The sequence below is a fragment of the Physeter macrocephalus genome, chromosome 14 (genome assembly GCF_002837175.3).
Source record: "Physeter macrocephalus isolate SW-GA chromosome 14, ASM283717v5, whole genome shotgun sequence".
Taxonomy (NCBI): Eukaryota; Metazoa; Chordata; class Mammalia; order Artiodactyla; family Physeteridae; genus Physeter; species Physeter macrocephalus.
In genome coordinates, this window is record NC_041227.1 from 47565535 (window position 1) to 47566568 (window position 1034).

The window sequence follows — 1034 nt, forward strand, 5'->3', positions numbered from 1 at the left end:
AAAGACCTAAATGTAAGGCCAGACACTATAAAACTCTTAGAGGAAAACATAGGTAGAACACTCTATGACATAAATCACAGCAAGCTCCTTTTTGACCCAACTCCAAGAGAAATGGAAATAAAAACAAGAATAAACAAATGGGACCTAATGAAACCTAATGAAACTTAAAAGTCTTTGCTGTGCAAAGGCTTGTTTATGGAAACAAGACAAAAAGACAACCCTCAGAACGGGAGAAAATATTTGCAAATGAAGCAACTGACAAAGGATTAATCTCCAAAATTTACAAGCAGCTCAGGCAGCTCAACATCAAAAAAACAAAAAACCCAATCCAAAGATGGGCAGAAGACCTAAATAGACATTTCTCCAAAGAAGATATACAGATTGTCAACAAACACATGAAAGGATGCTCAACATCACTAATCAGTAGAGAAATGCAAATCCAAACTACAGTGAGGTATCACCTCACACCAGTCAGAATGGCCATTATCATAAAATCGACAAACAATAACTTCTGGAGAGGGTGTGGAGAAAAGGGAACCCTCTTGCACTGTTGGTGGGAATGTAAATTGATACAGCCACTATGGAGAACCGTATGAAGCGTCCTTAAAAAACTAAAACTAGAACTACTATATGACACAGCAGTCCCACTACTGGGCATATACCCTGAGAAAACCATAATTCTAAAAGAGTCATGTACCACAATGTTCATCGCAGCTCTATTTACAATAGCCAGGACATGGAAGCAGCCTAGGTGTCCATCCACAGATGAATGGATAAAGAAGATGTGGCACATATATACAATGGAATATTACTCAGCCATAAAAAGAAACGAAATTGAGTTATTTGTAGGGAGGTGGATGGACCTAGAGTCTGTCATACAGAGTGAAGTAAGTCAGAAAGAGAAAAACAAATACCGTATGCTAACACACATATACAGAATCTAAAAAAAAAAAAAGAAAAAAAGGTTCTGAAGAACCTAGGGGCAGGACAGGAATAAAGATGCAGACGTAGAGAATGGACTTGAGGACACAGGG